This window comes from Cryptotermes secundus, unplaced genomic scaffold, assembly GCF_002891405.2.
Source record: "Cryptotermes secundus unplaced genomic scaffold, Csec_1.0 scaffold342, whole genome shotgun sequence".
NCBI classification, from domain to species: Eukaryota; Metazoa; Arthropoda; class Insecta; order Blattodea; family Kalotermitidae; genus Cryptotermes; species Cryptotermes secundus.
The window spans coordinates 509,396-523,300 of NW_019721764.1; positions in this window are offsets into that span (position 1 = coordinate 509,396).

Here is a 13,905-nt window from a genome sequence, read left to right on the forward strand (position 1 = left end):
ATCTGATGAGCACTATTTTCTGGGCTATAATGCATGCCAGTTGAAGTTCTCCTATATTTCGGAAGAATATATTGATTTGACTAAATTTAACTAACAAATTTTAGTTTAAATTTTACATAATTCCATCACCATTTATATACTTTGAATTGAACTGAATTGAATTTATTTACATTCTATAAATCCTAAGCAGGTTAGTACCTTTGGATACAGAACAAGTCAAAAGGTTACATACATAAGTACAGGCAATTTTAGCTTAAAAATTAATATAACTTAATTTTACATCATTCTCTATTTACATTGAAGTATTCATCTAAAGAGTAGAAGGAATGAGCATGTAGATAATTCTTTAACTCTGATTTAAACTTTTTAGTATCATTGCCCAAGTTTTTAATACTTTGTGGCAGATTGTTGAACACTTTTATGCCAGTAAAGTAGACTCCTTTTTGATATACTGATAAAGTTGATGAGGGTAGGTGGAAGTTATATTTTTGTCTAGTATTCATGTTATAGACATCAGAATTTAATTTGAATTTATCTTTGTTGTAAACAACAAATAAGAGAAGCGATAATATGTATTGCGATTGAAGAGGTAGAATTTTTAATTTCTTAAATAATTCTCTACATGAATCTCTACTTCTACATCCTATAATGATTCTAATTATATTGTTTTGTATTTTAAAAATTATTACACTATGTGAAGAGTTCCCCCAAAATATTAATCCATAGTTCATAATAGAATGAAATACTTCTGACATATCAACTGATGATGGCCACTGTGAGCCGAAACATGTGAATGAAGTAATAAAATCATTTGTTTGTGTGACAGAAAAACCTCTCCAGTTTTATTTAAGTTACTGTAAATGTAATTTTTTGCTATTATTTAACATTCAGACCTATACTGTATTCAGAAATGACTCCATTTGTATAAAGTTCTGTATAATTTAAAGTTAAATTATAAATTTTATGATGTGCCTTTACTAAAATTTTCGTTAGTATGGTACTGAAATATTTTAACCTTTCATTCATAATTTATAGGCTTTGTATCACTGTTATATTCATTAATTATAATACATGCCTAATTTTTGTCAAGGTTGAAACCAAGAACAGTAATTAAGTGGTAATATGTGTATAAATGTTCTTCCTATAATCCAATTTTATTTCTAGCTGATAATGATTGAGAAGTGTATTATTTGTGAGCCAGGTAGTTCAGATAAGAGAGGGACTGAATTCCTCTTACCACTAAAATTCTACCACCGTGCTCTCTTTCGTGCAGTCAGTTTATTTGTTAAATCTATGTATGGTATAGAAAGACGATAGATGCGCAGTATTATTTCGTTGAATAGTTAATGAAATTTCTGGAATGAAAGAGTGGGAATCCATAAGTATTCTGATATTATTTTTATTATTGACATTGAGTTTATTTTATGAGTACTGTATGAAAATACATTTGTGGTCCTAAACAATATATATTATTGTAAAGAAAATAAATAATATGTTACCACGACGATGGAAGAAAGGAATGTTGGGATAAAAAGTACAAAGAGATATAGTTATTTAGAGCATTTAATTATTAGGTCATTTATGAGCATAAAAGGTAAAGTAAAATAAAAAATAACATTCAAAATCTCTAAATGTTACATCCACAATTTGTTATTGAGAAATTGTGGCCAATTTTAGTTTATTAATTATGAATTGTCCAGTTATCATAGCAGTGCCGTTGTAGATATGGTCAGGGCTTTGGAGTGGTGCTCAGCGGTAGAAAGGAAAGGCTGCATGATATCCAGCTGCCACATTGGGATAACCATGAACAGCAGAGGGGTAGCCTGCAAAAGAGGTATAGGGGTATGCCCCATAAGCACCATAGCCACCATAAGGAGATCCAAAGTAGACGGCTTCGGAGCCCTGGAGATTCTCCTTGTTGGCTTCTAGGGCTGAGACAGCAACCATGGCGAAGATGGCAAGGATAAGGACGATCTGGAAGAGACAGGGCCAGATATTATTCCATATGTGCTGTGAATGAAAGCTGTTGCTCAGAAACTGCGGATGCTCTGTACATTATTTATGTTTCATAATATCAGTGAAATGTTAAGAAATGTGACTATTGGTTTATTCATATTTGCCTGTTCACGCGTAGCAAATGTATAATTGTTTATTGAAAGATTTAACGGAATTTGACATCTGAGAGTTTTCTAAAAAGACGCTGAGGCATGCGAATTTTTGGTTAGAATTGGGCAGAAATAACGGGTAGTTTGCACTTTGAGTGTATGTCGAGCACAGCTCCTTAAATGTTTGTCGAATCGAAAAATATTTTGAAAAGAAAGTTGTAGTTACCAATGAATCGTGCTTTGTATTAAGTAGAATTTTCTCATGTGTTTTCGAGATCAAGGTATAAAAAGCCACAGAATTTGGTACACAGTGCGTACGTTTCTGAACTACATAGGGACATTCGAAAGCACTAGTCTTCCGTACACAACCGATGATTACCCAGCACTTTTTTGTGTATTTGTAGTTCACATAATATCAGCTCTAATATATTTGTGGTGTGAAGCAACTAAAATATTCACATTTATTAGTGTTTTATTTAAAATAATATACGTTATTTATTAACATAGCATCAGACGTTAACATTCGAACATTTAAAATCTAAAGGCAATGTCAGGGAACACATATGAATTGTTACGCTCTGCATGTATTTCCTAAATTTGTTAAATAACTCTCCAAATACTAAGGTAGCTTTAATGAATATCCGTATGTAAAATCACTTTGGACTTTGTCGATCTCTAATAGATCACTAGGTCGCAGTGCAAGGGCCGAGAAGGCTCACCCCTTATACGTTCATTCATACATTCATCGATGTTAAGTAATTTACAATATAAAATAATCTTACTTCTTAGCAACATAAAATATTAAATTTAACTTGAGAATGACACAGTATAGTACTTACGAAAGCCTTCATGATCATGTGAAGAGAATTCTGCTTCAACTCTTGATTCAAGCTGCTATGAACGACTAAGAAGCGTCTGATATTGAACCAAAGTTATCAACTTATATTTATACCACCTTAAAAATCCTGGTATAAACAGCCTTGGCAGTCTTTTTGAAAACATAGTACATAGATATTGTCTGTCAACAGAAGTTCTACCTAGATCATGTTTGCCGTTAAACCTCGTACCTGTACCTGTAGCGGTGCATCCATTCTTCATCCCAGACAATGGTTGCGGTGGAGACCAAGGTAGTTTGTAACAGAAGCCCACATTTCACGTAATAAATAGTGCGACTCTGAAAGTACAAGCTGAAGTAACAGCAATAAGTTATTCCGAATAGAAATATATGGCGACAGGCTTGGGAAATGGACGCATGAGCTTTGTATGTGGGAATATGAAAAAATTGACTTTCGAAAAACGTGTTAATCCAGAATTTTCAATGTGATACATATACGAGTATGCGTTTCTATATAGATTATTTAACGACGCTGTCTGTAATGCAGACTATAGACCATCGATTAACTGAATGATGCTGAACAATGAGGGAAGCTTGTGGGCGGAAACGGTTATGACCCAGTTTCATATACTGTTCTGGCTCATTCATTGAGGGACTGATATAACCCACGAGAAACATCTTTAAATATATTTTACGACTTCCTGGCTAAGCTTCGAGCCGGACACCTTCCGAATAAAGTTAAAAACATTACCACTTTAGCCATCTTGCTCGGTCCAAAGCGATAAAGTGGACCTACCCATTTGTCTTTCAGAACCAATATTTCCCTTCTTTCTTTACTCTAGCGAAACAACCATTTCTAGGACCTCGGGTTCTTTCAGTTGTTCTCCTTACTCCTTTTGTTTCGCTGAGGGATCACACCGTGGTGGTCCTTCTCCCTGTGTCAGTACAACTTCAATTTGACAATTAGTTGATTCAGAAATGTCATTGAATTACTGATTCAGATTCATCTCCGCAGTGCCTCCTGAAGCATCAGGCAAGGCTGTGAAGAAGGGCGATTGATTTTCTGTTCGGATCAGCAATCAAGATTGAATTGGGTTCTCTTCAGTGAAGTGGTGGACAGTGGTCCAAGGGTGTGAAAACACAGTGGACTGACTACCTTCTATCTGGTGGATGTGGACCGGCTGACGTTTGCTGCCCTGCCGCAGGCCGGGTGTTGTGCCCTCCATGTTCCTGTGTGAAGTGTTCTGATAAGACGGAAAATGGCTAATGTACCCGCTCCAGTTCCCGAAGCTCTGATCAGACCAGATCGCCTTTTTAAGGCTTGAGTACAAAAACCCCATCAACAACGTCCTCACGCTGTTGGCGTTATGGAACGAGTGTACGTGGTACTCATTAGCATTGCCCAACTAGCGGGATGTACCCCAGCCTCCGTCGGGGAAAGTCCTCAATGGAATAAAGTCTTCATGAACGCGGCGGAGACTTCAAGAAATTTGCACCAGCTCCAAAAGGGAAAAAACTCTGTGTAGCGCCCTGCACGGTGTTTACATATAGGTGGTTCAAGAGAGTACTGAATAGGACGAGGCAACAACCAACGCAGTCAAGGAAGCTGAAGCACTGAAGAATGTAGCGAATAGAGAACATATAAGTGGAATTCCTCAGATGCCGGGCTAAAACATATAAAAAGACCGGCACGCCAACCACCGGAGTAAGGAACCCGCGGATACGCTCGCAGCACGAACTTCCTACGCGGAATTCTTTGCACCCCCCGAGGACAACTGAGATGGACCTATCTAAGGACCACGACGATACCACAATGGGTGAAAAACAATAGGCGCCAGCCATCCAGATAGATAGGCTACCTCCCATCTTTCTAGCTTCTGTGCCTAATCTCGTACATAATTTTCATTTCATGCATCCTGTTGTGTTATCGTTGTTTACATTCCATACAGAAAGGACAGTACTTTGTAAGATGAAGCACCGACTAAATAATTAACGTTAATATTACTACATCTACATCACGAGCCTCCAAAACAATTTATTATATATATACAAAAAATATAGAATACTCCAATTTGTCCGTGGGTACACAACAAAATCGCAAAAATCAACAACTAACTTGATGATATAAAGCATCACTTGAAGAATTTTAATCTTGTTTTATACTATAACTTTCGTTTTATATAGTCTAATTTATTGTACTTTTACGCCAAATATTTTATTGTAATTAATATTATTGTGTCCAATTTTACTGGTACTTCATTTCAGTGGTATATATATGTTGGCCATGTATTTGCCCGATGATGGCTTTTGGTAGCCGAAACGTGTAGCAGAGCCAAACTTGGCACTCACCTTAATATAGTTTTCTTGTGACGGTTTTAATAAAGAAATTGTATAATCTCAAACAGTTGAAAAACACCTCAAATCCCCAGATGGGGCTCGACGCCAAGACGGAATGACCGACTGACTGTCGGTCGTAACGTGACTTTGGCTTTGGCAGTACCACTTTCTGTACGTTTCACTTCTCTGCTCGGAATATGAAGGCAGCATATTATTTCCAGACACCAGTAAACATTACCGGATTACCGCAGCGGTGAAATACAGAAGAAAATATCTGCACAGTCACCAGCGTGAGAACCTCAGATCTCATAATTGAATTATGCTTTCGAAGTAAACAATCCAGTAATTATAATCCCTGGGAAACCTTTCATTATATTTGCCTTATAAAATTACTCATACATGTAGATAATCGATGATACCCTTGAACAGTCACAAAGAGTTAACTGAAAAACAAACGAAGATAGAAGTCTAATAGATAAACGAAAACGCATGAAAATCATGTAATAAAACTATTCAGAAATTAATTAATTAATTAATATACCTATTATATACTACATTTTCAATATTAAAACCAATATTACTTTAACAAAACCTAATACTATTTTTATTATATATTTTTTCGGATTACTTTTTGGGCCTCCTATACAATTTTATAATGAAAAATTGAAATTTACTATTTGTCGACGGATACGTATGTAAAGTGGAACCAACGACTGATTCGATGTTAAAAAACATCAATCAAATTTTAATTTTGTTTTTTATATATGACTCTAATTAGTTTTAAATAACCTACTTATTGTATTCTTATTGCAAATTATCTTAAATGATTTATGACATTGTATCAAATTTTGCGTACTGCAATTCAGTGGTGTACGTTTGTTGAAGTGTGTTTGCCTGATGATGGCCACTAGTGGCCGAAACATGTAGCAGAACTATATCTTGGCATTGTCCTTGAAGTTCTTTTATTGTTGTGTTGTGACGGTCAAATAAATAAGTTGTATCTATTCAGAAATACTGGATTTTCGGACTTTAGCCATCGTCAGGATTCTAAATAAATAGAATCCGGACAATGGACAAAATCCGAAAACCCAGTATCTCTGTGTGTTATACACCATCGTTAGAACCCTATAGTATATAATAAAACTATTCTTTTGTGTTCCCTTTTTGTGATGACAATCTTTACACAGAAAACGGCATTTGATTTACACCTGTTTGACACCTATAACACAAATAAGTGCAAAGAAATGGGAGCTTCTTGAAAGCTTTATAAAGGCCATATGTTTGAGTTATTTGTATTACCATTTTAAAAGAACTGTATCAAGTCTGCTCAAACGGCAATTTTTCATGTCGAAATATAAAACATGTACAGTATATCGTTTTGCAGTTACTGTTTATCAGATCGTCATAAATCTGGCATATTTCCATGCCAGATTTGTACTGCTGTTGCGTATATAGGTACTCCACAGTCTTCACGCTTCAAATATTCGCACAAACCGTGATTGTAACCGTTAATTTACTGCTTTTATAATGGTGATGCGGTGTGTTTTCTGGAGATAACTGACAGTTAAAATATTATTTATACTGGATTTGCCTACCAAACTACAGGTCGCCACGTCTCCTCCATCGCCCCCTCCATTTTACGCTTCTCCTCCTTATAAATTATCTCACGTTTAATTTACGACTGCTGTTAAGTAACCAACCGAAAAAGAAAGTTCCTCGTACCAAAATACTTTCAAGGTATATTTTAATATTTCTTTCCCATATGGTTCTAGGTCTCCCAAATGGTATACTCCTTTGAGGTTTTCGAAAAAATTTTGTATTCATATCTAATACTCCATGTGTGTTGTATGGTCTTTTCATCTCTTTTTTTATTGCTAGTGGGGTGGGACTAAGTCCCTTGTACTGCGGCCACTTCTGGCCTATTGTACTAGCCCCAGATGATAGGTGAGGGTGATTGTGGAGCAATTGGTGGAATGAAGATTGGGGAAACCGAAGTACTCTGAGAAAACCTGCCCCAGCGCTACTTTGTCCACCACAAATCCCACTTGACGAGACCCCGGGATCGAACCCGGGCCGCCACAGTGGGAAGCCAGCTACTAACCGCTTGAGCTATGGCGCGGCCTAATCTTTTCATGTCACTCTCGTTAATCTAATGACCACTAATGGAACTCCTCATAATTTATTTCTCCTTTCTCTTGTTACTTGCTTTTCTATTAATATTGTTTTTATTCTTATTCTTAGGGCTCTTGATTACTTTATTCTCAAACATCCTCATTCTGTGTAAGTAAAGTCATACCAGCATGTACATGCCTTAACATTTCGTATCCTATACATATTTTTCTTATGATGAGGGGCAAAATGCAGCGGATTATTTTATCGAATAGAAAAGACGTAACAGGGGGCTCTAATTTAGACGTAGGCGTAAGGGAATGATAATATTAAAATATATATTATATAATTAGGACGTAAAATGGACCTCATGATAAGCCATTAGAGCTTAGAGTGAGGTCTAACGGCTGAATTAGGTGATGGTTGTAATGGTTCTTCTGGTTTTGAAACAAATTATATTAATTCCTCTGGTGAACAGTCCGATACTCCGTGAGTTAGATAAATGAGCTCTAAAATAAGTGTGACGAAATTTGATTTAATCTTTGAGAACGTTCGTAAGCATGCACTTTCTCATTCTTCGCTGTTTGAAAGAAATATAAAATCAATTGTCAATATTCGCCAGGAACAAGCTTCTGAATAAGCACGTTGTGCCGTTGTTTCGTGTGTTCACATTTACTGGCACAGCAAACGTCTACATCCTGGTGTGGACAGAAGAGCAGCACTTCATAACAACGGCTGGTCAGTATTTAGAGCTTGTAAACTTGCGAGAAACCTGTTGGATGCAGTTGCAATTTATTGCCGTTACTATTCCATTGTGACAAAACAGATTAAGTTACAAGATAGCCACATGAAATATAGAGCAAGGTATTCCTCGAGGTTTAGAGATAGCCTCATATTGCGCCCAAATCGAATGCCAGGATAGGACCTTGAAATATCCTACTGCAACCCCTTTCCAAATATTTATCCACTTAGCTTCACATCTCATTCGACACTAGTAATGTATGCAGTCGAAATAACGTCGTTAAATAACACAGTAGTGAATGAATCGAGGTTGAAATTTATTCTGCAATCAAATGTCCTCCTCTTATATCGACGCATGACAAATCGAGATTGAACACATCGCGCCAACCTCACAGTAAGTGAATGTTGGCAGCTCTTCTAAATCTCGAATATCAGCAGTTATCGCAGTTATGTGGTAGTGCACGTTATTTCCGGATAGTGTTCATTAAAGTGCGTTTTTACCGGTGTTGTTATATAGTGCTGTGTTTTAATTGTTTTGTGTTGTTATTTGACAATTCTGGAACATTATGCTGTTTCCACAAACGTAAGTTCAAAACTTGAAAGCGTTTATATATGCTGTTACTGGACAGTGGTATAGGTCTCACAAACCCAAAGCATCTTGCAACATGTGGAATCTACATATAAAGAGCCTGATAGTGTTGCAGTCATGAAAATGACAGCCCTGACTTCTTGCACTTTTAAATGTGAAATGATAAATATTTCCCACTGAAATAGGGGCTTGCGTTCTGTACTTGATAGAAAGCACAAATTAATGTTTACTGCCATGGGCCTCCCAAGGAATTTTCACAGGTGCGGGGGCAAGACAGAATCTTAAATTCTAGCCGTTTAAGAATATTTTTAATAATCGCTGTACTGCTGTGGGTCTATGTGATAAAAGAATGATTGTTTTGTAATTTCTGTACATTTAAGAACTTACTAGAGTACAGTCAAATTACAATATATCAGATGCTATTTATTATTTATTTTAACTATATTATTGACTGTACATGTTTTGACACTCACCAGTCATCCTCAGGCATAGTCACTCACTCACTAATTCATGGAGATAAGTCCTTTTTGATGAGCCGCCAATTGTGCAGCTACTCAAGAACTTCCCAGCGTTTTATGGAACCCAAAGGTTCATTACCGTGTTCACAAGAGCCCTCACTGATTCATATCCTGATCCAGATCAATCCAATCAATACCATCCAATCCTCTTCCTCTAAGATGCATTTTAATATCATTCAGCCACACACGTCTTGGTCTTCCTAGTAGTGTCTTTCTTTGTGGCTTTTCCACCAATATCTTATGTTCATTCTTCTTCTCCTCTTTCCCCCTTATTCGTGCTACATGCCCTGCCCATCGCACCCTCCTTGACTTGATCATTCTAATTATTTTTGGAGAAGAGTACAAGTTATGAAGGTCCTCATTATGCAGTTTTCTCTACCCTCCCTTCTCTTCATCTCTCTTGGGTCCAAATATTCTCCTCAACACTCTGTTCTCAAACACCCCCAGTCTGTGTTCCTCCCTTAATATCCGAGACCAAGTTTCACACCCATACAGAACCAAGCATATCTATTCCAAAAATACATAGGTAAAACTCTCAAGGTTATTTTACAAGATTGTATATAAAATTATAAAACTTATTATAAATTAGTAAACAGGTAAAGTAGCACCATGTTATAATAATTAAGTACTGAAATAGCCTAAAGGGACCAGAGGAAGACTCTTGTGAACACGGTAATGAACTTTCTGTTTCCGTAAAATGTTGGGAAGATCTTGAGTAGATGCACAACTGACGGCTTCTCAAGAAGGGCTGAGCTACATGAAATTAATTAGTTACTAAAATATTTTTTGATGCAATTCAAACTTGCTCAAGAATATTTTACAACATTGTACATAAAATTTAAATATTTGTCCTATAATTAGTCAACAAGTGAAGCAGCTCCATGTTATAATATTAATTAAGTATTAAACGATTATGTGATTCAGTTCAAAGGCCCTGTTGTTCCAAAACTCCTGTGGAGAATTAGTTAGATGACAGCATGACAAGCAGATGAATGGAAGTAGGAGGCATTTATATCATTATCAGTAGAAGGGCGAGCTTCTTTTAATTATTGGTAGTAATATGTGGTAGGTCCAAATTTCTTTTTCAGTTTGAATTTTTCTGAAGTCCAAGGGACCTGGCTTCTCACCCCCACTCCTGTCGACTTTTATGCCTCCTGCATATCTTTACAATAAGTTGACCGTGGCTTTAGTTGAATTATAATGGTCTCTGTTAAAATTAGTATCCCAATTCAGTGAGAGATTGGAGGGACTCAGTAAGTTATATTGGTTTATGTTACGTCTGGTAACAGCAAATGAACCTAAAATTAAGCAAACGCATTCTTAGTCTCATGTTATAAAATCGTTGCGTGCTGTCTAGAGTGGTCGCCAAGTTCTCAAGAATTGTTTTAAGTGTGTTTGTATTCAAGCTCAATTTTGGTAAGCCAGTAAGTCATCAAGATTCAATATATCTGCTTCTGGAAAATTTAGCAGTAGCTGGCGAAACATCTCGCCAGTTGTTTCATGAATATGCAGAAACATTTTGTAGATTACTTTAGATCTATGTTGTCTAAACTGGCTCTGGGGCCCACCAAGCCTCCTATCCAATGGGTACAGGAGATAAAGCGCCTGGAACGTGAAGCTCACCACTCCCCTCCAACTAATGACGAGGTCAAGAAAGCGTGGGTTTACGAGTATACATCCACTCCCCCATACGTCTTCATGGTGTAATGCTTAACTAGTTAAGCACAGGCACAAATTTTATTTTAGGTATGGAGAGGCTGTAAAGCTATTTAGGTTTCTGGTCTCACTTTACAGCCTGATAAGAGTCCACACATTTCGCTGACCAGCAGAAATATTGTACTGCGCATTTTTATGCTTCTGTTAGGGAGTCATGTCATCACAGAGTTTTAGAATTCCTGTCGTACAGTATATGCCGTCGGTCTGAGCCGTGTTTAAATTCATGTTCGGTGATATTTCTCCGCAATGTTGTACTAACATCACTCGTGAAACTCAGCTCCGTGTGAAACCAGTGAACCGCAACGAATGTTACGTGGACCTGGGAACTCTAGTCCGTTGTTGGGAGACATACTTGATGTGTGTTTGGTCAGATTTACTTTCACGGCTAGCACAAACCGGACTGAAGGTTATAAGTACGCTTGACCTATCCAACATGTAAGGTAACTCGGTTTTATACATGACGAGTTACTATATGATGAATTAGCGGGAGCAGGAAAGACATCCATCGGCTGTCGAGTCACTATCACTCTCTCACTCACTCATGGAGCTGAGCCCTTCTTGATGAGCCGCCACTTATGTAGCTACTCAAGACCTTCCCAACATTTCATGGAACCCGAAGGTTCATTACCGTGTACACAAAAGCCCTCCACTGGTCCTTATTCTCAGCCAGATCAATCCAATCCATACCATCCCATCCCATCTCTCTAAGATCCATTTTAATATTGTCCACCTACCTACGTCTTGGTCTTCCCAATGGTCTCTTTCCTTCTGGTTTTCCCACCAATATACTATATGCATTCCCCTTCTCCCCATTCGTTCTACATGCCCTGCCAATCTCATCCCCCTTGACTTGATTATTCTAATTATGCTTATGATGCTCCTCATTATGCAGTTTTCTCCACCATCCTGTCACTTCATCTCTCTTTGGTCCAAATATTCTCCTCGGTACCCTGTTCTCAAACACCCTCAGTCTATGTTCCTCCTTTAATGTCAGACATCAAGTTTCACACCGATACAGAACCACAGGCAAAATTATAGTTTTGTATAGTCTAATTTTTTTTTTTTTAGAAAGCAGACGAGAAGACAAAAGGGTCTGGCCTGAATGGTAGCAAGTAATACCCGAGTTCAATCTCCTCTTAATTTTCTGTTGAACCAGGTTTTGATTTGGGATAGTCGTTCCAAATATATGAACTGTGCCACATTTTCAAAACATGTGTTACCTACCTTTATGTCCTGATTGTGCCCTGCATTTTTGTGACGGGACAGCAACATATACTTTGTGATAATATAGATAGCGTAAAGAGAAACACACAAACTTCAATTGATGCTAGTAAAGAGGTTGGTCTAGTCACTATCTTATGACAATATTGAGGAATGTGCAACTTTCACCAGGCTGTGCTGTTAATAGGCACAAATTCAATTCTGATACGTGTTACATATGACTAAATCAGTATTCTTCTTTCGTGCTGTATACTTTAATTTGGCCTCTTCTTCATCTGAAGGTACTGTGTTATACTGGTATTTGTCAAGTAGTAGGATTTTTCGTGGTTTGCATAGTTTACAAGTTATGAAAAACATGAGTTACAGAAGGTTATTTAGTTACGTTCTTACGAAATGATAAGTTTCTGAGAGTCATCCCCTTCAACATCACACTACCATCCTCAATCACAGAGCTATAATGTTATTTGTTATGGGTTGAGTCATACGTTTTTATAACCAGCTACAGGTCTGTAGTTTTAGGAAAGGAAATGGAATATTGTAGCATTTATTTGTAACTTGTGATATGATATTATCATAATCCTTAATCATTACCGTGGCCATATTGCAGTGGTTTTCAGATTTCTTACACTGGCCCCTATTCAAAGACGACCTCTATAGAAAATCACATTTTTTGGGGAACGGATTGCATTGTAGGCTATTTATTATAATGCAACCCTCTATTTAGAGATCATCCTTGTCCTTGACCAGTGACCATGCCAGATCTTTACGATAACCCCTCTGAAAGACACAATAGACGTACTGGACAGCGTGAAGACTTCGATAAATTTGTTAAGAAGTCGTTTAACACCATTATTTGATGAGTTCCGGGATAGAACTGAGACCATAGTTACAAAAGAAATTTAAAACTGTTAAATTTGAAAATAGGCCAGAATATAGGGAAAAAGTGGGAAGGCCCAGATTAAGAGTGTTGGAGGATGCAGAGGATGATTTACGAGACCTGAAAATGAATATATCAGGAGAAAAGAAAGTAACAGGGAAGAGTGGGTTGGTGGTGAAGGTGGAGAACATGTTGCCTCCATCTTGAGCTCTTGCACCTACTCTATACGAATAATGTATGCAATTGTAATGAAGATAACGCTGAATCCGAAATTCCATGGTGGATTACACTGTGAAGCAGAGATCTGAAGCATGTGTGGTGAGAAAGGGATTGCTTGAGTTTGGGTTAAGTAGTTCGCAATGTCCAAGATTGTATGCTTGGACACACAGAATAAACACTTCTTAAGTGAGTACCAAACAAACAAACAAACGAAAACCCCATGGCTTTAGTCTGCAAGCGAACTATACCGACCGAGCGGCCGCCGCTAGTCGACGAAGTTAGTGCCAACTTTAGCGGATAGAGGGTGTTGCGTGGTCAGCTCAACGAATCCCCACGGACGTTAATTTCGATTTTCTACACCGGAGCCGCTATTTCCTTAAAAGAATTATCTTCACGAGGCTGAGTGCACCCCGTTCCAGACCTACTACTTCTCAGAAAATTTTGTAGAGCCGGGAATCGAACCGAGACCTCTGTATCTGTAGCCAGAACTCTAACCACTGGACCACAGAGACGGTCTCTTGAGTGTCAATAGATTTAATTTGTTTTGGACAGTAGTCTTTGATTGGGCCGTTACGATGATAGGAATAGTGTCTGGGTATAAAGGAAGAGATTGAAAAGACATATTGTATCCTTTTTTA